Consider the following 24,368-nt stretch of genomic DNA (forward strand, 5'->3'; position numbering starts at 1 on the left):
CCACTAAGAACCAGTGTTTCAAGTTATCCTTTGGCGTTTTGAGACTCGTGCAACTAACATCAGTGGGGTTTTTAACACCATGTGTGATTCCAGTTGGGTGGCTGGGTACCTTTTCAGGTGTTGTGAAATAGGAATATTTTAAAATTATAGCATTAAGAAAAAGAGTTCAGATTTAATGGATTTTCTTGAAGAAAAGTCTGCTGATTGTTCTAACAGCCTAATTACAACCTAGAGACGATTTTGAGTCAGGGAAGGAGAAACAGAGAAGGCAGAGAAAACAAATTATTTTCAGCGCTAATCTGGTCTGACCAAAAATGATTTATTCCTGATTTCACACCACATTACCACATAGATGCACCTGATAGAAGTACTTTTGGAGAAGTAACTCCTAAACAAAAGAAAAAATGATTGGCAAGTTGTAACACAGTCAAATGAGTGGAATAAAGGCAAAATCTCAACTACTTTTCTTCCATTATGTACCTCTGAATTTATAGGCATTATATCAGTTATTGTTTCTCTTCTTTCCTGTACTCCCTGGCTCTACTACCAACCTTTGAGGAAATCTGATTAAAAGCTATTTGTATTATTAACAGTTTCTGTGTATAACTTTCATCGCAAGTTGTATAATTTCCAGAAACTTAAAATATTAACCTGTGTCCACTAGATTCAACTTTCTCTGCAGTTAAGATAGAAATGTAGGAATGGGTCGAAAGCCCCTCAACCTAATCCCATCATTCAACATTATTTGTGGCCTTAACTCGTTACAGCACACAAAACATGATGGCATAGTGGTTAGCACTGCTGCATCATAGCGCCAAGGATCTGGGTTTGATTCCAGCCTTGAGTGACTGTGTAGAGTTTGCACATTCTCTCCGTGTCTGCGTGGGTTTCCCCCAGGTGCTCTGGTTTCCTCCCACAGTCCAAAGCAAGTTGCCCAGAAACTCCAGTTAGGCCCAAATTAAAAATAAATAAAAAGGCCCATTATATGCCTTCAACAGACATCACAGCAACGATACAAAAAACCCAGCAGAGAAACTGGATTAAAATACATTCCTTAAAGTCCCAGTCGCATCACATGGCTGACTACGTTAACGGTCAAATCTCCAGTAAATTTTAGTTCTGACCTTCAGGTAGTTTTGACGGCTCGAGTGGATATTATGGCACTATTCCTAATGTCCTGCACCAAGTTACTTCTCTGAGAACTACAGCTGCAGGCTCTGGTTCCGTAGGGCTCTGTACTGGGACCTCTGCTGTTTGTGATATATATAAATGATTTGGAGGAAGATGTAGCTGGTGTGAGCAGTAAGTTTGCAGACGACACAAAGATTGCTGGAGTTGCGGATAGTGATGAACATTGTCAGAGAATACAGCAGGATATAGATAGGCTGGAACATTGGGCAGAGAAATGGCAGATGGAACTTTATCCAGATAAATGCGAAGTGATGCATTTCGGTAGATCTAATGTAAGGGGGAGCTATACAATAAATGGCAGAACCATCAGGAGTATAGACACACACAGGGACCTGGGTGTACAAGTCCACAGATCCTTAAAGGTGGCAGCACAGGTGGAGAGGGTGGTGAAGAAGGCATATGGCATTCTTGCCTTTATTGGACGGGGCATAGAATATAAAAGTTGGCATATGATGTTGCAGATGTATAGAACGTTGGTTAGGCCACAATTGGAATACTGCATCCAGTTCTGATCACCACACTACCAGAAGGACGTGGAGGCTTTGGAGAGAGTACAGAAAAGGTTTACCAGGATGTTGCCTGGTATGGAGGGTCTTAGCTATGAGGAGAGATTGGGTAAACTGGGGTTGTTCTCCCTGGAAAGATGGAGGATGAGGGGCGACCTAATAGAGGTGTATAAAATTATGAAGGGCAGAGATAGGGTGAACGGTGGGAAACTTTTTCCCAGGTCGGAGGTGACGAACACAAGGGGTCTCGGGTTCAAGGTGAGGGCGGCAAGGTTCAACACAGATGTCAGGGGGACGTATTTTACACAGAGGGTGGTGGGGGCCTGGAATGCACTCCCAGGCAAGGTGATTGAGGTGGACACGCTGGGATCATTTAAGACTTATCTAGATAGCCACATGAACAGACTGGGAATAGAGGGATACAAACGAATGGTCTAGTTGGGCACATGAGCGGCGCAGGCTTGGAGGGCCGAAGGGCCTGTTCCTGTGCTGTATTGTTCTTTGTTCCTCCGGGTGCTCTGGTTTCCTCCCACAGTCCAAAGATGTGCAGGTTAAGTGCATTGCTCCTAAATTGCCCCTTTGTGTCCAAAGATGTGTAGGTTAGGTGGATTAACCATGGTAAATGTGTGGGGTTACGGGGATAGGACCTGTGTAGGATGCTCTTTTGGAGAGTCGGTGCAGACTCTATGGGCCTAATGACCTCCTTCTTCACTACAGGGATTCTACGAAAAGGGAACAGGAATGTAACAATGCAGTTTTCAGACTTCAAGACCTTTGATCCTACTACTGATGGCAATGATTCGGAAGGATGGTTTTTGAAGGAGCATCAGCAAGTGTTATTTTGAAAGTTTGCTTTTCCCATGAAATGTTCTTACCCATGATTATTAATTAAGAACATCCACATAGAAAAGCAAGGTTCATTTCCCACACAAATATATTATGCCTCATAAGTTTGGTTATCAACTTTTAAAATGGAGTGCCTGGGAGGAAAATGTTTTCAAAGGCAAAGCATGAGAAAAAGAGTGACTGCACATCAAGCCACCACTGGGAGCAGCATGCAGTGCAGAATCAGTTACTTTTTTGCTATTCATTGGTTGACCATGACGACTGGGCCATGTTTCTTGTAAGAATATCGAACAAAAAAGCTTTGGTGCGCATTTGCAATGAACCAGTAAATAGAATATTTAAATGAACTTTTTTCTTCAAAGGCAAGGTCAGGACTCCTGCAGCAAGTCCATAAATCAAAAGGTGACATTCTGGCATGTGGCACTGAACTCCAAGGTTGATAATTAACAGGGACAAAAGTGCTTTCACAATAAATAAATAGCAAGCTTACAAAACCATCACGGTGAACTGTTTCCTTCTTTTAGTATATAGAAATGAGCTTTTTTTCATTGTAAAGCTTCTGTAGAAGGCACCAAAGATAGCAGGTTGCATAAGCATTTGACCATAAATGAGCAGATAAAGTTGTTGACCTCTGAAATCTTAAGATTCTAGTGCTATCAGGCTATGCAAGACATTGTTTTTCAGGGTGACTTAAGTAGTGTTGCATTTGGAAGCCAAGTTAACGTTGAGCAAATAAATATTATCAGCCTCTTGATCTACAAGATTGCCCAGAACTAGAAAAAGGCCTTAAAGAAACTTAGCAAGACTGGATCCTTGCAGCCTGCACTAAAATGACAAAACTGGGAAAGAAAGAAATTCGAAGCATCAAATAAGTTTTTACTAATCTATTTTTCAATTGCACCATTGCTGTAGGCTATTATTGGAATACTCCTTTGAGATAATGTTCACACCTATTCAAGATCTGTCTCTCAGTTTCACAAAATGAAGTACCTGCAGATGAAATAATGATTAAAATGAAAGCAGACGACAGCAAATCTGAAATAAAAGCAGAAAATGCTGGATGAACTCAACAGGTCTGGCAGCACCTATGGAGAGAGAATCAGAGTTGATGTTTCGCCTCCGTATGACTTTTCTTCAGAACTAAAGAAAGGGAGAAATGTGATGGATTTTATATGAACATATGAATTCAGAGCAGGAGTAGGCCACTCAGCCCCTCGAGCCTGCAATGCCGTTCAGTATGATCATGGCTGATGTGATTGAAACTTCCATTCCACATTCCTGCCTACTCCCAATAACCTTTCACCCCCTTGTTAATCAAGAATCCATCTAACTCTGCCTTAAAAATATTCAATGGCTCTGCTTCCACTGCCTTTTGAGGAAGAAAGTTCCAGACACTCTCGACCTGTGAGAGAAAACAATTCTCCTCATCTCTGTTCATCCTGTTTAAGAAGGGGTGGAGAATGTAGAGCAAAATAGAAGGTCAGCGATAGGTGTGAGTTAGGAGAAATTGCACAAAGACGTTTAGAGCACAAGACAAAGGAAGTGTTAATGGCAATGTTAAGGACAATAGAAGATGCTGATAATGACATTAAGGTAAGATAGCAGAATGTGTTAATAGGAAAAAGGTCAGTGCTCAGTGAAAGCACAACTTGAGAACAAGTGACAGAAGGCCCTGTGGGGAAGGAGGGGAATTGCAATAGGACAAGAAATTTTTGGGATTTAAAAAAAGGAGCCAAGATAGAAATGAAAGTTCCTAGTTTAAAGTTGTTGAACTCAATGTTGAGTTTAGAAGGTTGTTGTGTGCCTGACTGGAAGATGAGCTGTTGCTCCTCCAGGTTGCGTTGGGTTTCACTGGAACATTGCAGCAGGCCAAGGATAGACATGGGGGCTTGAGAGCGAGATGGTGAGTTGAAATAGCAAGCAACTGGAAGGCCGGGGCCATGCTTATGGACTGAGCAAAGGTGTTCTGCAAAGCAATCACCTCTTCTGCACTTAGTATCCCCAATGTAGAGGAGGCCGCATTGGGAGCAGCAAATACAATAAACCAAATTGAAGGAGGTGCTTCACGTGAAAGGAATGTTTGGGGCCTTCAATAGTGAGGGGGGAGGAGGTAAAGGGGTAAATGTTCCACCTTCCGTGATTACATGGGAAGGTGCTGTGGGAAAGGGATGATAGAAGAGTAGACCAGAGTGTCAAGGAGGGAACGGTCCCTGTAGAATTTTGAGGGGGGACATTTTGGACCTTGGGAAGGAGGTAGAAGCGGGCTGTGCTGGGTTCGGGGACTGTGTGGTTGGAAACTGTGGAGGGAAGTTCTCCAGAGGAGATGAGGTCAGTGACGACCCTGGAAACAACGGCTTAATGTTTGGTGGTGGGTTCATGCTCCAGGGAAAATAATAATTGTCACATAAATCATTCCTGCAACTGTAGAAAAAGTAGAATGTTAATCTTGTGCTGTGCACTGAGTCAGCACGTTTCCATAACATCAAAGTTTACCCTGTTTGATTTGCTTCATATACATTCTATTTAATTAACGTTGTGGGATTAAGAAAACAAATAAGCACCAGCACATTCAACTTCAGTGGGATTGTGAAACAGGCAATATAGTCGCCTTTAATATGACTCGCCCAGTTTCTCCTGTGTGTGACTGGTGCTGATCATAGAATGCTACATAGGAATCGTACAGTGCAGAAAGAGGCCATTTGGCCCATTGAGTCTGCACCGACCACAATCCCACCCAGGTCCTATCCCCATAACCCCATGCATTTACCCTAGCTAGTCCCCCTGACACTAAGGGGCAATTTAGCATGGCCAACCCACCTAACCCGCACATCTTTGGACTGTGGGAGAAAACCAGAGCACCCGGAGGAAACACATGCAGACACGGGGAAACTGTGCAAACTCCACACAGACAGTGACCCAAGCTGGGAATTGAAACCGCGTCCCTGGTGCTGTGAGGCAGCAGTGCTAACCACTGTGTCACCATGCCGCCGACTTGGTAGAGACTAAAATCTCAGTCATTGCCCAGGTCTAGCATCTCCTCTAACTGTGGATATTAAACACTGAAGTAGTCAGATTTCCATTTCAATCCACCCATTTGTTCCATGACTTCCAGTTCCAAATCTCTCTCTCTCATGGTAAAAGAGGAGTATGGAATTCAATGTTGGAATTCACTCTTTCTGCTCAGAGCAGCAGTGCAGTGCTAATGACCAGGCCGGTACCTTCAACAAAATGAAATTTATAAACCTTGTACGTGGCTTGAATGGATTATTGTACATGAGGACTGACAAGCCCCGACCTCTCAAGTATGAAATAACCCTCGTCTTTTACTGATTGCTTCAGTTAGCAGAGAAATGTTGTGCTGAGAGATCCCGGTCTCAATATTAACCTCCCATGACAGGTGAGGGGTTTATGGTGGGAAACCCTGGCCCAAAATGCGCAGCACACACCTGCCGCCCTGTTTTATCATGTTGGACTTAAGGGATTTGGGTTTTCCGCCATGGAGTGCCAGGATACTTAATTAGCATAGAAGCATAGAAGATAGGTGCAGGAGTAGGCCATTTGGCCCTTCAAGCCTGCACCATCATTCAATATGATCATGGCTGATTATGCACTCTCAATATCCCACGCCCGCTTTCTCTCCATATCCCTTGATCCTTTTTGCTGCAAGGGCCATATCCAGCTCCCTCTTGAGCATATCTAACAAACTGGCCCCAACAGCTTTCTGTGGTAGAGAATTCCACAGACTCACAACTCTCTGAGTGAAGAAGTTCTTCCTCATCTCAGTCCTGAATATCTTACCCCTTGTTCTTAGACTGTGACCCCCTACTTCTGCACTTCCCCAACATTGGGAACATTCTTCCCGTACCTAGCCTGTCCAGTCCCATCAGGATTTTATATGTTTCTATGCGATCCTCTCTCATTCTTCTAAATTCCAGTGAGTACAAGCCCAGTCGATCCAATTTTTCTTCATATGTCAGTCCTGACATTCCGGGAATCAGTCTGGCATTTAATTTGGACTCCCTCAATGAAAATGGGAACCCAATTGAAACTGACGGTTGCTACCCCAGATTCTCAGAGGTCGGAAATCCCAGGAGTGCAAGGGAGGCAAAAGCTGCCTGCAGCACAAGCGTCTTTTACAGCACTCATTGAGAGTCAGGAGGAGCCCACTTCCTCAGAAGCCTTTGGCTTCTTCCAACCCTGATTGGCAGCCTCCGCCAAGCCCACTCTCTCCAGACCCCTGATTGTCAACCTTCTTCTGTCCTCCTAATCACACTCTCTCTGCTTCTTCTTGGTTGCCTGGGACCAGCCCCAGCTGCGGCCTTGTGTCGCAGGTTGTTGGCTCCAGGCCATGATCAGGCTGTCCATTTTCCAGCAGCTGGGCAAGAAATGGAGCAAAGAAGATGGTAATGATGTCCTGCCATTAAATTCAGCAGAATCACTATGCTGCCAGCCTTGTGGCTCCTTCAGCTGCCTCTGGCCTCCCTCACCCTCTCCGCAGCTTCCTGTAGATATAGAAACCTTTGCTTTTCAGGCTACATTATATTACTTTACTGTAAGATATAAATTGATGAACAAGTAAAATAAATCATCTGATGAGGAGCTCGTAGAACTTATTTTGGAAACAAAATTAATTAATTTGAATTCTTAACTCTTAAAAACGAGTCCTTGTGTAATGTTTACAATGGCAGCTATCCAATTCTGTTTCACACATATGATGAAAAGTTAATAAAATATCTTTCTCGTCACAAGAAACCTTTCATTTCATAATTGTTAATTTAGAAACAACTGACTAATTTTCTGAGAAGTCGATCAGCTCAGTAAATTGCCTCATCTGCTTCCTCAGTTAGCCCTTACACAACACATTTCAAAAACTTAAGATGCTTGACAAAAAAAAAGAGAGGCAATTAATATGTTTGATGACTTCCCTCTGGGAGGTTGGATGAGCTTGAGTGCTCCCGGTGAGATGAGTATGTCCTTAGACAGCGTTCATCACTTAACCCCAGACCTCCCAGCAAACACCCAGTCATTCCTTCCTGAAGGAGCCAGCAGCATTCGATTTTCAGCTCCAGCTTCGCTGAAACTTAATTTATTTGCTGATCTCTGTGGTGAATGACAGCAGTATTGACCATTCACCAACCGTCTCACAGCTGCTTGTTTGTGAACCCTGAACCTACCCTATTTTGGGGGGGGAGGTGGTAGCTACTTTCTCTGGGATATCGTCAGGGTTGTGATATTTAATCATATGAAAAGTATTTTGATTGATATAATCGCTTTCCATCTTGCTCCTTGCTGATATTGTTGATTGTTTTTTTAATATAATACTGTGTGTTGCTTATTGAATGCTTTATTTTGCTTTCTCTTGTTTCTTAATTGGTAGTTTTCTTATGCCTTGTGGTGAACCATCGTTGGTTACCACTGGGGGTTGTTCTTATGTTACTGTTGGGTTAGGGTGTTGTCACTGTGGGGGTTGTACAATGTTGTTGGGTTAGGGTGTTTACCTGCTGTTAATGTCATTATGGCACATCCCGGTGGGACCCCGCCTCCGGAGGAGAGGTATAAGACCCTCTGCTCCGGCAGGACCCCTTCAGTCTGAACTGGTGTATTCGTGTTAGTAGTTCCATTGTTAGACAATAAAAGCCTTCAATACTGAAGCCTTGTTCCACGTGCTTGATTGTCGCGCATCAATTTTATTGTCTAACAGAAAACTCTCAGCTGTACAAAAAAAAGAGTATGGAACAGATCTTGAAACAAGATCGTCTGGCGCTGGACCCACGTGCGGTCGGTGCCGCTAACACCTTCGACCACTGGTGGAAGTGTTTCGAAGACTACCTGGCTGCCTCTGTAGCTATTACTACAGACAGCGACAAACTCCAGGTCCTCCACGCAAGGGTAAGCGACACGATTTATCTCGCGATTCGTGCGGCTCCCACTTACCCGAGGGCCATCGAGCTCTTGAAGAAACGATACACGAAACCACCCAACGAGATACACGCTCGTTACCTCCTCGCTACACGACGTCGGCAGTCGGGCGAAACCATGGAGGACTACGCCAATGAACTCCTGCAGCTTGCCAGGGGTTGCGATTGTAAAGACGTATCAGCCGAACAATACATGTACGACCTCGCCCGAGACGCGTTCGTAGCAGGAGTAGGGTCCTCGTACATCCGGCTTAAATTACTGGAAAAGGGGAACCTCGACTTGACCCAAACGATGGAGATGGCTGAGATGCTGGAAGCGGCGTCGAAAAGCTTGGCGCTGTACCCCGAGGACCACGTGGAGTCAACGTGGCAAGAGCAAGCTCAGCTCCCTCCTCGCCCCGCAGACCCGCGCTCCCAGATCGATCCGACGACGGTGGCAGCTCCAGGTGGCCAGCGATGCTATTTTTGCGGTGGGGCCAAGCATCCACGGCAACAGTGTCCGGCAAGAACGGCAACCTGCAGCCAGTGCGGTAAAAAAGGCCACTACGGTAAAGTCTGCAGGTCAAAGTCCAAAAACGGCAGTGCAGCTTGTAACCCTCCAGAACGGAGACAATCTCCTTCGGCGTCGCAGTACCCACGAGGTCCGACCACGTGCGAATCCAGGACGGCGCCATCGTGGCTGACGGAGGAGGAGGAAGACCACCAGGAGTCGCTGCGTTTGGCGCCCTCGCCCATGTGCGATTCATGGGGGCGGCCATCATGGTCCACGACGACTAGGAGCGACCAGCAGGGGTCCTCAGCATCAACATCGGCGGCATGCAGTGACGCCCAGGGGCCAACGGTGGCGTCGATCTCCCTGGACCAGACTAAGCACCACAGGATTGAGAATTCAATGATGGATATAAAGGTAAATGGTCGAACTGTGAATTGTCTGTTTGACCGAGAGTTTCATACACCCTGAAACTGCTAAAAGGTGTGGACTCCGGGTTCTCCCTGCCAAGCAGACAATTTCCATGGCATCACGGTCCCGGTCTGTACCGATCCAAGGACGATGTATGGTAACTCTAGAGGTACGGGGCACAATTTACGAGCAATACAGGCTCCTTGTGTTACCTCACCTTTGTGCGCCAATTCTCCTCGGACTAAATTTTATGGTCCACATGAAGAGTGTGATCCTACAGTACGGTGGGCCACTCCCTTCACTGGCAGTAGGGAATCAGCCGCAGCCTCCAAATTGCCCAAAGCGCCCCGCATGCAATCTTTCCACTCTGAAAATCACTACACCATCCCTATTTAAGAATCTGGTACCTGGCTGCAAGCCCATCGCTACTAAAAGTAGGCGTTACAGCGCTGAGGACCAGATCTTTATTAGATCTGAGGTTCAGCGGCTCCTCATGGAAGGGATCATACAGGCCAGTGCTAGTCCGTGGAGAGCGGAGGTCGTGGTAGTCAAAAGCGGGAACAAACCTCAGATGGTCATCGACTACAGTCAGACCATTAACCGTTATACGCAGCTGGATGCGTATCCTCTCCCGCGCATTTCTGATATGGTCAATCAGATTGCGCAGTACCGAGTGTTCTCTACCATAGACCTTAAGTCCGCCTACCATCAACTCCCCATCCGCCCAGAGGACCGACAATATACGGCTTTTGAGGCGGATGGTCGTCTATACCATTTCCTCAGGGTTACATTTGGTGTCACCAATGGGGTCTTGGTCTTCCAGCGTGCTATGGACCGAATGGTGGACCAGAACGGGTTGCGGGCTACCTTCCCGTACCTGGATAACGTCACCATCTGCGGCCATGACCAGCAGGACCATGACACGAATCTCCAACACTTTCTGTGCACCGCATCTCGCCTGAATCTGACCTATAACAGGGAGAAGTGCGTATTCCGTACGCGCAGGTTAGCCATCCTCGGATACGTGGTGGAAAACGGGGTCATTGGCCCTGATCCAGACCGTATGCGCCCCCTTACTGAACTTCCCTTGCCCGCTAGCACGAAAGCTCTGAGGAGATGCCTCGGGTTCTTTTCGTACTATGCGCAGTGGGTCCCCAACTACGCGGACAAAGCTCGTCCGCTCATCAAGTCCACGACCTTCCCACTTACGCCGGAGGCCCAATTGGCCTTCAAGGCTTTGAAAAGCGACATTTCGAAAGCCACGATGCACGCGGTGGATGAATCCATCCCTTTCCAGGTGGAGAGTGATGCATCTGATTTCGCCCTAGCCGCCACACTAAACCAGGCAGGCAGGCCCGTCGCGTTCTTTTCCCGCACCCTTCAAGGCCCAGAAATTCGGCACTCAGCGGTGGAGAAGGAGGCTCAGGCCATTGTGGAGGCAGTCAGACACTGGCGCCATTACCTGGCGGGGAAGCGGTTCACTCTGATCACGGATCAACGATCCGTGGCGTTTATGTTCAGCAACACGCAGAGGGGCAAGATCAAGAACGATAAGATCTTGCGGTGGAGAATTGAGCTCTCCACCTATAATTACGATATTATGTATCGTCCAGGGAAGCTCAATGAGCCCTCGGATGCCCTCTCGCGCGGAACATGCGCCATCATGCAGGAGGACCGCTTGAAGGCCCTCCACAATGACTTGTGTCATCCTGGAGTCACCCGACTCTACCATTTCGTCAAAGCCCGCAACCTGCCCTACTCGGTGGAGGATGTCAGGTCAGTGACGAGAAGCTGTCGGATTTGCGCAGAATGCAAACCACACTTTTATCGACCAGACCGGGCACAATTGGTCAAGGCCACTCACCCTTTTGAGAGGCTGAGTGTGGATTTTAAGGGTCCCCTTCCCTCAACGGACCGGAACGTCTATTTCCTCAACATAATAGACGAGTACTCCCGGTTCCCGTTTGTTGTCCCCTGTGCGGACACGTCGACTGCCACCGTCATCAAGGCATTCAGTGAGCTTTTTACCCTGTTCGGGTACCCCTGCTACATTCATAGCGACAGGGGCTCGTCGTTCATGAGCAACGACTTGAGGCAATTCCTGCTCTCATTCGGGATTGCCTCTAGTAGAACCACGAGCTACAACCCTAGGGGTAACGGACAGGTGGAAAGGGAGAATGCTACAGTCTGGAAGGCTGTCCTACTGGCACTGAAATCCAGGGGCCTTCCAGTCTCCCGTTGGCAGGAGGTCCTTCCAAATGCGCTCCATTCTATCCGCTCCCTCCTGTGTACGGCAACCAATGCTACTCCCCACGAGAGGATGTTCTCATTCCCTCGGAAGTCGTCCTCGGGGATCTCATTACCAGCCTGGTTGACGTACCCAGGACCCGTCCTTCTGCGGCGACATGTGAGGGCTCGCAGGTCCGACCCCTTGGTCGAACCGGTCCAACTCCTCCACGCCAACCCTCAGTATGCCTATGTGGCATATCCTGACGGGCGAGAGGACACTGTCTCCATTAGAGACCTGGCGCCCGCAGGGGACGTAGCAACTCCTGTCGCTCCCATACCCCCTGTCACGAATCCCCTACTACTCATTTCTTCCCCAGACGTGGCGCGGTCAGCACCGGGACCAGTGCATAACAGTTCTACTCCCATGTACAGCTTGCCTGAGACTCGGAGATCGGCGCCACCACCGAAGGTTCCAGGATCCCCTGCACCATCGCCTCACCAGGGCCAACCGGCCCGGAAGTCCTTGAGGGGACAGCCGGACCTTGTTTTGGAGAGAACGCCACCGCAAGCACCTGCTCCGGTTTCGCAACCGGTGTTGAGGAGATCACAGCGATGGTGCGGTCCTCCAGACCGTCTGGACTTGTGAATTTTGTACATATGACCTGTTTTTTTTTGCACCCCGCCGGCCTTTGTTTTTAAAGGAGGGGTGAATGTGGTGAACCATCATTGGTTACCACTGGGGGTTGTTCTTATGTTACTGTTGGGTTAGGGTGTTGTCACTGTGGGGGTTGTACAATGTTGTTGGGTTAGGGTGTTTACCTGCTGTTAATGTCATTATGGCACATCCCGGTGGGGCCCCGCCTCCGGAGGAGAGGTATAAGACCCTCTGCTCCGGCAGGACCCCTTCAGTCTGAACTGGTGTATTCGTGTTAGTAGTTCCATTGTTAGACAATAAAAGCCTTCAATACTGAAGCCTTGTTCCACGTGCTTGATTGTCGCGCATCATGCCTAGTAAAATATAAGATAACCAACATCGCTCTTTTATTGTGGTGAGCACCTCCTTGCACTTGCACAGTTAGACGCACTCTTAATTATTTTGATTTATCTCGATCTTGGAAGATCCTCGCACATGTTAGAGTTTTGCCAAGACATCCACTGCTATTATTTTCTTCCATTGATTTCATGCAAATAAAAAACAGGAGAAATGTAAGTTAGGCTTGCTGACTTGCTCTCACTTGTTTTACTCTATCGATCTTAGGTTCAGCATAGTCTCTGCTGCTTTCCTGTTTCCCATTTTCCACCTTCTCCCAGATTAAGCACAGCCCCTGAATGTTCATTCCGGGATCTTGATCCCACCTGGATTAAATGTGGGTCAGGAACCCACAGATGGGAGTAGTGGAATCCAGAGGTCAATTTTAAAAGATGGCCAATTAAGTGGCTGCCCGTGGAAGACTCATCGAATTAAGGACAGTGGTATGGCTTGACCAATAGCAGACCTTCCAGCAGTCAAAGATGGACAACCCCGCTGTCAGAGGCGCTGAAGTATATAGGTAAGGGGGAGGGCACCTGCACCTCCAGCCACCCAAGCACAAAGACAGTCCAGCCTATTGGCAATACTGTCACTTGGCTCAAACTCTTACCTGTCCAATTACAAAAAAATATTTTTCAGGCCATCTAAGGCAGTATCTACACACCCACGGATTCTACCACAAAGCCTTTAGAGTGGCATAGTAATCTAAAGACTGAGTAAGAACTCATAGAACCAGAGAATCCCTAGAGTGCAGAAGGAGGCCATTCAGCCCATTGAGCTTGCACTGACAACAATCCTAGCCAGGCCCTATCGCCGTAATCCTACATATTTACTCTGCTAATCCCCCTGAAACGAAGGGGCAATTTAGCACAGCCAATTAACCTAACCCGCACATGTTTGGAGTGTGGGAGGAAACCGGAGCACCCGGAGAAAACCCATGCAGACACAGGGAGAACGTGCAAACTCCACACAGACAGTCACCCATGGCCAGAATTGAACCCGGATTCTGTGGGCGCTGTGAGGCAGCAGTGCTAACCACTGTGTCACCGTGCTGCCCATGATCCAGATGACCTTTTAGTTGCTCTGTCAATGTATATAACAATGAAAAAGAAATGTACAGCAAAATGGGCTATTTGGTTGCCTAGATCGAAAACTTGTCCAGATTTAGGTAATTGCAAATTGACTTTAAATAATGAAATGCAGATCCTTTCAATCTGAATCACTTGCATTCTTAATAGTTACAGATTTCTGCAAGTCTTAAATCTTAATAGAGGCCTTAAATTGACAGATTGTCATGACAACTCAAAGCACTCGCGTATGAATGTATAAATGGCACTGACATCATGTAATTAGAGTAACGACACGTATGCTAATGAGTGCTAATTTGTCCAGCAATTATAGCAAACTAATACATTATAACTGTACACAAATAGCATCACAAAATATTTGAAATGCCAAACACATTACAAGTATAGATGGAGATCAGCCAGACTGCACAGAGTTGCAAATGAGTTAATTTAGGTTTTTGTTGCTTTAAAATTAATAAAAAGAATGTCTGGAAATTGTGACATTCTAGCCAAAGAATGTCCATGTGTTACAAAGAATTGCTGCACAGTTGTTACCTCATCCTGTAGCTGGTACATTTTACAATATTCTAAACAAATGTGGTGACATTGGGGTACTTGTAATTGCACTGTATTAAAAACATTCCAATCTAGATCATGTCATAAGAGATTTATGTAAATCTCTCCGGAACCTTAAAAGCTCTTTCAATGCACACAATATCAAAAGCAAACCCTTCTAGTTCTTGACAGGCGACATTTTGTGGTGACTTGGAGTTATCTTGTTTATGACGATTTCCTGGATCCCACACACACACACATCCCAATGGATCACTCAAAATTCCAAAACACAGCTGGCACCTGAAATGAAGGCTGATAACAGTCCTGACTCTATTGGTTTTGACTGCTTTAAGCCTTCGGGTTTGGGAATGTCCCAGAGTTGAACTGTTTTAGGTAAGCATTATATATGTTTATCCTTCCTGCCACACCTATCTAAACTCATCTTGTCCACAAGAACTAGATGTATATACATTCCAAATGGTTTTACAAAATTAGGGACCAAAAGACTTACCCTTTGATTTCAGCTTCTCTGCCGTTTGGCCATTCACACTTTTTATTCTCTCGATAGACTACCATTAACAGCCTTTCCCCTTGTTTCTGTGGCTATGACTCATCTTTCATTCCCTCACCTTACAGTATAAATATCTTCCACTTTCTATGCCTTTTAGCTTTGACAAAGGACTCAAAACGTCAGCTCTTTGCTCTCCTTACAGATACTGCCAGACCTCCTGAGATTCTCCAGCATTTTCTCTTTTGGTTTCAGATTTCAGCATCCGCAGTAATTTGCTTTTACCAAATTAGGGCTCACTTAATGGATGTGGAAGGACAAGAAACCAGGCAGGGTGTCAGAAAACTTAAGAATCGCTCTTAACCAGTCCTCACACTCACCGTCACACGTCATGGAACGTATATATCAATATAAAGTATAATCAAGAACAATTGCAATAATTTATAACTATTCAGGGAATAGTGCTCCAAGACTCTGTGCTGGCATCCCTGCTGTTTAAGGTCTAAAGAAATGGCTGACCTCGATTTTCTGATGATTCTCATATGCAGATGATCTCTGCAAAGAGACTTGGAGAGATTTAAAGGATCCAAATTGATTCCCTGCTGAATGCAACCAGAGAATACTCGTGCTCCCTGAATGTCAAACTTTGCAAAAGACGTGAGTGCTCCTTCCACCTGGAACATTAATTTTCTTTTTCAGCTGCAACCACAAATGACCTTGCCTTCCAGCAAGATGATCCTGTTCTTCCTGTTTAATGTCCACTTATCTCTTATTAGTTAATATCTCTGCATCACTCTCTGGACGGAATCTTGTGTCCATCACCATGGTGAATTTGGTGGTGGGAAGACAGTTACTCAGGCGGGTGAGGACTCCACCATCTTCCCGCCCCCACACAGATTAAATCCGTGGCTGGACAGCCTGTTGTACAACCTTCCCACCCACCGGCAGTTGAGGTAGTTAAGTAGACAATGAATGCTCACTTAAGGGACTCATTCTGCTGCCACTGGTATTAACCAAGGGGGATCTTGCTTTGTGGCATGTTTGCTTGTCGTCTTCCATGGTGGAGGGGGTATCCTTTCTTTTAAGGCACTCAGTGCCTGAATAAGGGATGTAACATCTGAAAGGGGGAAATGGCCCATTAAGGGCCACCACCCCCTGCTGGTTTGCTGCCAATCCCTTTCCCCCTCTCCTGTGACCTGCCATCATTCACCTGTGCTTGGGACCCTCCTCAATCAGAGGCCTTGGATGGGTGGCCTAGGCATATAAATACTTTGGCTACAAGAACAGTTCAGAGGCTAGGAATCCTGTGATGAGTAACTCACCTCCTGACTCCCCAAAGACCGTCCACCATCTACAAGGCACAAGTCAGGAATGTGATGCAATGCTCTCTTTCCCCTGGATTACTGCAGCTCCAATAACACTTAAGAAGTTCAACACCACCCAAGACAAAGCAGCCCACAAGCATTTACCCTCTCCACTACTGACACACAGGAGCAGCAGTGTGTATCATCTGCAAGCAGGAACTCACCAAGGCTCCTTTGGCAGTAATTTCCAAACCCACAACTGCTACCATCTGGAAGAACAAGGGCATCAGATGCATGGGAACACCACCACCTGAAAGTTCCCCTCCAAGCCAAATGTATTGCTGTTCTTTCATTGTCGCTGGGTCAAAATCCTGGAACTCCCTCACGACAAGCACCATGAGTGTATCTCCACCACATGGACTGCAGCGGTTCAAGAAGGCAGCTCATCACCACCTCCTCAAGGGCAATTAGGGATGGACAATAAAAGCTGGCTGAGCTTGGAATATCCACATCCCGTAATTTAAAAAAAAGTACAGCAGCGATCACCTCTGGTAAATCACAGCACAAGAACAACACTGAAGGATAGGAGAGGATAATATGCAAGTTAAAAGGGAAGACTGGAAATCCTGAAATTAAACATTAAAGAGTTTGAAAATGTCAAAGGCAAGTTGGTCAGCATCTGAAAGAAATAAGAAGACCTGAGCTAATGTTTCAGTCAGCATCCTTCACCCATAAAATACTTATAAAGGATCAAATCTAATCCATCTTTTTCTTTCTAAACGTTTACAACATCACTTGTTCTTGTCTCCGTATACTGCTTTTCTTAGCAGGAAACAGTGGCATTTCCCTAACAGAAAGCAGATGTATCCTGACAGAGCCAACAGTGAATCAAAAGAACAAGCATTAATAATGGCTTTGTTAGTCACACACCCTCCAGACCGGCACATCCATCACTGTTAGTTTATTGCTGCTGAGTCCATTTGCTGAAATTCCTTTCCATTGCACATTGCGAGAGCACCACTGCCTGAAGAAGAACTGCAACAAACCAAGAAGAAGGCCCTCCATACTCTCAAAGATCCTGGGCAACCGGGAATGAAGCTTATAAATATTCCCTTCGCAACACTGCCCACACCCAGTGGACAGATAATTTTTAAGAGAAGGTCTCAGCTCCATTGCTTTCCCAATTACCATTTCATATTAATCGAATTTTCAATGACATTTACATGATTTTATTTCTTGCCCTTTGAACAATGTTGCTCACTGGAGATTCGGGGATTTAAGTGAGGAAAGCTCTGTACAGAATATTTGTCCAGAAGCAGCTGTCATCAGGCATGATAACAATCCAAAGATGTGCAGATTAGGTGGATTGGCCATACTGAATTGCTCCTTAAGTGTCCCAAGATGTGTAGGTTAGGGGGACAGTGGGGTAAGTATGTGAAGTTATGGGGATAGGGCCTGGGTAGGATGCTCTGTCGGAGAGTTGGTACAGAGGTGATGGGCCGAATGGCCTCTTTCTGCACTGGAAGGATTCCCACAATGTGAAGGTTAGGGGGATTAATGGGTTAAATATGTGGGTTTATGGGGATAGGGCCTGGGTCGGATGCTCTGTCGGAGAGTTGGTGTAGACTTGATGGGCCAAATGACCTTCTTCTGCACTTGTAGGGTTTCCATGGATTCTATGACATTCCTTTGCATAGTTGCTGCTTTCTAATTTAGAACCAACTGCCCAGACTTCAGGGCAGCAGCCAATTAGTTGAAGAACCTTTCAATAAACTTTGACAGTTGTGGGCAGCATGAGCATTGGGCTGGGAGTGCCGGCAGCAGTAATTGGCTGCCGAGTCCTGATACCCTCTTCTTCTGTGCCCTTACAGGACCACTCTGATGATATCCTCTGCGAAAAGAACCTTGGAATCAAAATAGATAATTGGATTATAAGATCATAAGAAATAGGAGAAGGATTAGGCCATTTGACCCAGTCAATAAGTTTGCTGCTGATCTGATTGCGGCCTTAATTCCACTTACTTGCCTGTCACCCATACCCTTAGCTCCCTTATCAATCAAAAATCTGTCAAATTCAGCCTTGAACATATTAACTGATACAGCCACCACCTCTCTCTGCTGCTTTCAGACCTATCGTTATACCATCCGCAAGTTAGGCTATAATGCAATCAGTCCCTTCATCCAAGTCACTAATAGAGATCATAACTAGTTGAGGTTCCAGCCCTCATCTCTGTGATACTCCATTAATTACAGTTTACCAAATGGAAAATGACACATTTATCCCAACTCTTTGCTTCCTCTGAACTAGCCAATCCTCAAGCCATACTAATATATCTTCGACACCATGAGCTCGTACGCCGGAACATTTTTCGTGGCACCTCATCAAATCCCCTTTGGAAATCCAAATACACCACATCTTCTTGTTCCCCTTTATCCACTCCACTTGTTACATCTTAAAAGAACTCTAATATTTGTCAATCCGAATTTTCCTTTCACAAAACCATATTGGGCCAGAATTTCTGAGGAGTGGTCCAATTGCCACGCTGCTCCTTTTTAAAAAAACTACCTTGGTCAGGAGGTGCACATTTCGCCTCGCCGCCACCCCCCCCCCCCACCCCCCCCCCCCCCCCCCCCCACCCCACCCCTGCCCCCCAACCTTCCAGCTCAGGTCTCTTCAGAAAAGTGCAGTGTGACGGGTTCCCGAAGCCTTCAGTCTAGTGCAGCAGCATCAGAGGAAAATAAGTCATGCCCCAATTTTACCGACAATATGGTAACTAGTGCTGTTAGTTTAAAGATCCCAGTCACTTTGGGAGGCCAGTAAGAAGGTGGATGCATAAGATGAGTGTATAAGATAAGTAGGAAGAATGGGGAAGGGCAGGGTATGTTTGCGAGGGGCCAGGTGCTGGGTCAGAAGGGGATGGTTGGTTGGTCGTTCGGTCGGTGGGGGAGTGGGCGTTGTGTGGTCCTTCAGTGGGTAGGATGGGTTGGGTGGCTCAGATGGTCAGTCACTTGAACAAAGAACAAAGAACAATACAGCACAGGAACAGGCCCTTCGGCCCTCCAAGCCCGCGCCGCTCCCCGGTCCAGGATTGAATCCTGAATCCAGGATCCCCGCCCAATTATCTACATACCAATATCCTATCCACCGAGCTGTCCCTCACAGCTACGATGCTTTGTTCATTACAACCTATTAACTCACCCCCACCCCCCCATTCCAGACCATGTGATCTCCAGGGAGAGGCGAAAACCCAGAGTGAAAAACCCCAGGGCCAATATGGGGAAAAAAAATCTGGGAAATTCCTCTCCGACCCCCTGAGGCGATCGAAACGAGTCCAGGAGATCACAATGGCCCTGATCGGAAAATGCTTCCCAACCCTAGTCATTTCCACTTCCACGAACACCATATGAATTCCCTGCCCCCGAGACAGGTTCCCAACTATCCGCAGTCTCGCTCTGTACTGTACTTGGATTGGGAGGTTAGTCAGGGACATCAGGAGAGTAGTCAGGGGTTGGGTTATTCAAGGGGTGGCAGGTAGTCAGGGGTCAAGAGGATACTTGGGGGGTTTCAGGAGCATAGTAAGGAGTAGTTGGAGTATCAAGAGGACAGTCAGGGGGGATGGAAGGGTGTGGGGTTTGTCACGGATAGTAAAGGGGTGGAGGGTATTCAAAGAAGGAAAGTTAGTTGTCGCATAGTTGGTGAGTCTGGGAGTGTAATGGGAGTCTGAGTGGTAATCAGAGGATTGAGAGGGTTGATGTGGGGGTAGGGAGCTAGTCAGGGGTCAGGGGGGACTTTGGGAGTGATAGGATGATAGTCAGGGGTGTGGGGGTTGGGGGGTATAGTTACAGGATAGTCCGATTGTTTGAACAGTAGACAGGGTGCTCGGAGGGTAGTTGTGGGCGTGGGGAGCTTATCGGGGTTGGGGGGGGTGGGGTTAGTTGGGGGGGACCAAGTGTGAGTCAGGGCGTCCAGTGGCAGTTCGGAGTGGGGGAGAGGTGGTCAGTACTATAGATACCCAAGAGTTAGAAGTGGTTATACTCCCGCTAACTTTCCCTGCGTAACTATTCTGTTAGGACAGTTGAAACCATTTAAAGTTTTTGATTTAAATTGATGTATTGGATGGTTCCCAGCGCAGGGTAGTTGCCCATCAGAAATTTGAATTTCCTCGATAAACCCCATGCAATCCATGTGTAGGAGGATCTGGGGGTGGGGGGGGGGGGGATTCACACCTTCTAGCGCACCACCTCGGTACCATTGCCCCAGCAACACCCTTCCCCCAGAGATCAGAGATTCTGAGCCATCGATTCTGCCTGATAGTGTTTATGATTTTCTAAATGTCCTGTTGATCAATTATGGATTCTAGCATTTTCCCAATGACTCATGTTGGACCAACTGGCCTGTTGCTTGCTGCTTTCGGCCTCTCTGCTTTCTTGAATACATTTGCAGTTTCCCAATCCGCTGGGACTTTTCCCGAATTTTGGAAGATTACAACCAATACATCCACGATCTCCGCAGTTCTCCCTCGGAGACCCCAAAATTCAGACCATCAGATCCAGAGGACCTGTTCACCTTTAGGCCCATTGGCTTGCCTAGATTTTTTTTAAAACAATGATTGTTTTAAGCTCCTCTCTCCCTTTTGTCCTTGCTTTTCCCCAGCTTGGGTTGCTTGGGTCACTGTCTGTGTGGAGTTTGCACATTCTCCTCGTGTCTGCGTGGGTTTCCTCCGGGTGCTCCGGTTTCCTCCCACAGCCCAAAGATGTGCGGGTTAGGTTGATTGGCCATGCTAAAAATTGCCCTTAGTGTCCTGAGATGCGTAAGTTAGAGGGATTAGTAGGTAAATATGTAGGGATATGGGGGTCGGGCCTGGGTGGGATTGTGGCCGGTACAGACTCGATGGGCCGAATGGCCTCTTTCTGCACTGTAGGGTTTCTATGATTCTATGATTTTTCCGCTATTCTTGGGCTGCTTTTACGTCTTGTACAGTGAAGACAGATACAAAATACTTGTTCAAAGTGTCTGCCGTGACCTTGTTACTCAGTACTTATTCCAACCTCTCACTCTCTCAGGAACCAATGCTTATTTTTGCTGTTCAGGACAATTGAATTGCACTATTCTTTTTTTGTTCTTGTGGTTGCTTATTACGCTGTACGATATAAAACAGATTCTTCAGAATCTCAGCCACAATTACCACCAACCAAATTAACAGTGTCCTTGTGGCGTTATTGAAGTGTCTGGAAGAATAGAGGCATTCATTATCTTCCACAGGGCTTTTTAATTTCTCAAAAATTATTTCAAAGATTTAGCTGTGATTACATGATTAAGGGTATGTGGCTGTCCGATCTGTGTTCAATTACATTATAGAATACTGAGAGAAATTGTATTTTATGTGCCATATATTATCAGACCACTGACCTATCATTTGTTGCACGAAGAACACAATAAATCCTTTCCAAATGCGATCATTTCAATGATTTGCTAAGAAAACAACTTGAGGGATAACATTTTGTCTTGGATATAAAATCATTATTGGTAGCAAGATCAAGGTGAAACAAAAAAATTCAAAGCAGTCCAATCAATTTGTTTCTGAATAATTCAGGGTTACATTCTGGAGATGAAGGAAGCATCAAAAGGATTTTCATATGAAAAGACTTTCTGGTTTTTAGACAAATATTACATAATCTGCTTTTGTGATTAATTTAGTTGAAGACTTTTGGCTTTGTTTCTTCTGGTCATGAATATGTAAGGTTCACCACAGAGATCTGCACAACTAGCTGTGAATAGGGTAGAGGTCATTTTGTCTTTCGTTAAAACAATTTGAAGAATAGCTACTGTCAAAACCCTTCCTAAACTTCAAAATGGATTTCTGCAGGTAACCAAATAAAAAACAATGCAAGGATGTGATTCATACCAGCAGGGGGCAGGGCAGAGCTTAATCTCACCAGTAAAGCCAGCTGCTGAGGTTTCGGGGCGCCATTGCACAGGTGCCCTGATCTCCTAGTGCACTATGTGCACAATGTAATGGGAGATCTCCTGTCATCACCCCCTCAACCATCCCCACCTCCCAAGAAATCGCCCCCCCCCCCCCCCCCACACACACACACACCAATCGCCGCTCTGGACATAATTCCACACCCCCTGATTACTACCCTGGACGATCGCCACCCTGGCCAATAGCTTCCCCCCCCACCCACCTGATCACCAACCCGTCGATCACAACTCAACCCTTGATTGCTGCCCCAGCTGATCACCTCCTACCTCCATTCCCTCCTCCCTACGGAGCTCCCCCTCACCTCCCACCTATCATGGCCCTGCTCCTTCAGGCCCTGTTCCTCTGGTCCTGCCCCCTTGGCACTGCCCATTGGTCAGTGCCAGAGTGCCAGATGGGCACAGGCAGAGTGCCAGGCTGGTGCTGCCCAAGAAACACTGCCCAGCCCTGCCCCTGAACACTCGGAGGAGCTTCAATGGCCTCCATTCCCACCAGTGAGGCCATCATGTCTGGTCCCCATTGGTGGGACCACATGTGATCCACACCTGTGAGGACCTCGACCGGCAAGCAGTTAAGGGCAAATGAGCCCAAATGATAATATTCCGGACTCACTAATGACATGAATATTGAAATTGGCTTCGCACTCTTTGTGGGCACAAAGCCAATTTTGCCAACAAAGCGGCGCTGGTAACATCACGAGAGGCAGAAAACTGGCACCAATCCTGATTTTGTTGCCTCTTGCGATTTCTCACCGGCTCGCCATACCGATTGGCCGGTATGACAAGCCGATGAGAACGCCCCCTAAGAAATTCACTAGCACAGCCAAACCACATTCTCAGAGATTCATTAGCAACCATCCCCCAGCTGTCACAGATTTGTAGCACCAGTCGTATGATTCCCCCATGCCCAAGTGTTCCATCATTTTTGCCCCAAAATATTGGTCACCCTTGTGTGTTTCCTAACCCCTCAGTGTGCAGACAATATGACTAAACAACAGCGAGATTTACATGGGTTTAGACAGAGGGGTATTTATACATATGTTCAACCCCAAAACCCAATGCTGTGTCATCCACTCATTCTTCCACTCACACCCAAACACACACCAAATGAAAATACAGTTAACGAGAATAGTGCACTTTTACAAGTTATCAACAAAATGAATAACTCTTAACTTATATGGTTGGCTCCAATAGGAAAAGAACACTCAGTGAAGGTCTGCTGAAAAAGAAGTTTCTCACTCCCTAAATGCAGTCAGGTGAATTCAATAGCCAAAGTCAAATATAGACATGTTGCAGGTTTCTCTCAAAAAAATGGATTTTCTGCAGATCGCAAAGTTTTATATATCAAAGACCTTGATCAAAGTTTTGCTACTGGAACAAGTCTTGTGGCACAGTGCTAGTGTCACTATCTCTTGGCCAGAGGCTCTGGGTTCCAATCCCACTTCAGGACTTGATAATCATGGAAGGTATATCGACAATGTGACTACACAGATTGATTATCAGTATATAAGTCCTTGCAATATGCCTGAAAGCGGTCAATAAGAGCAGGAGAGTTTCCTGGTCAGTCATACTGCAGAAGGCAATGGCAAACCATTTGAAAACTTCCTCATTGAAAACCGAGGTCTCCTGGACACCTTGTCTCACCAAGAAATCATCATTCATGGCCCTAATTATGCATAAAAGGGTACTGACCTGGTGTTTCTGTGCCTTTTCTTGAAACTGTTCAGTAACTTTCAAACCATTGCCTCCGGAGCCCCATCATTGTCCTTACTGTGGACCCTCGATATGTAAGAAAAGCTGTGGAAGAGGTAATGGCTGTAGGAGGTCTTCCAACATGTGAGTGGTTCACTGTTCCCCACCAATGTATATCTTACTTTTGTCCTTATTCATTGCAAAATTGACTGAGCTGTTCCAGCTCTTTGCCGGTGTGTTACTGCTAATCTGTGGTCTCAGTTTCCTAAATTGCAGTCTCTAATGTTTTGGGCCACCACTGTGGCTTGCACTTGTAGCCCCTTACTTATTTGTTCTATTGGCTTGATGAGGGTTCCCTTACTCTATGAGTAACTTGAAAATGATCAGGGTTTAGTTTTTCTTGAAACTATTTATTTAGAACTATTTACACACAAGACAATTGTGGTGTACAGATTGTTCTCCTTTGGAACCTCGGGCCTTGATGTTATATTTACATCATCAGTAACATCATTGTCTAAATAATATGACCATTTCGGTCAGATTCTGAGACTAGCATCCAAGAATCAACTCCTGGCACAGTGCACTATTAAATCCAATTCATAATCCCAACTATTGTCCTAGTTCTCAGTAGATTTAAG

The sequence above is a fragment of the Mustelus asterias genome, chromosome 14 (assembly GCF_964213995.1).
Source record: "Mustelus asterias chromosome 14, sMusAst1.hap1.1, whole genome shotgun sequence".
Lineage (NCBI taxonomy): Eukaryota > Metazoa > Chordata > Chondrichthyes > Carcharhiniformes > Triakidae > Mustelus > Mustelus asterias.